Here is a 416-nt window from a genome sequence, read left to right on the forward strand (position 1 = left end):
AGGCGCCAGGGAACACCGCAGCAAGGAGCCTTCACTGTGTAACACTGTATTATGCAGAAAGGAAGAGATGAAAACACGGAATGTATTTCACTGCTGGGAAGCTTTAAACTGGGATATATTGCAGTGGGAACTTGCAGTAGTCTGTGTCCCTCCTCCTTGCTCACAGCTCTCACAGTCTGTGTCCGAAATACTTGCCCCTTCTAGACTCGCTGCAGGGGAGCAGCACGGAGCTCTGGGCGCGCATTCCCTAAACCACTGTGCGTCTGGTCCCAGAAATGACTGGGTTTAGAAAAAGGAAAAAAACAAAACCCAGTGACAAGTTCGTCTCCAGCTGTTCGCTGGCCTCTGGACCTGGTGCCTGCCCCGGGAACATCTCCTACCGGGTTAGAAATGTCTTACCGGCAAAAGCACCGCGG

This window comes from Pygoscelis adeliae, unplaced genomic scaffold, assembly GCF_000699105.1.
Source record: "Pygoscelis adeliae isolate BGI_AS28 unplaced genomic scaffold, ASM69910v1 Scaffold123, whole genome shotgun sequence".
Classification (NCBI taxonomy): domain Eukaryota; kingdom Metazoa; phylum Chordata; class Aves; order Sphenisciformes; family Spheniscidae; genus Pygoscelis; species Pygoscelis adeliae.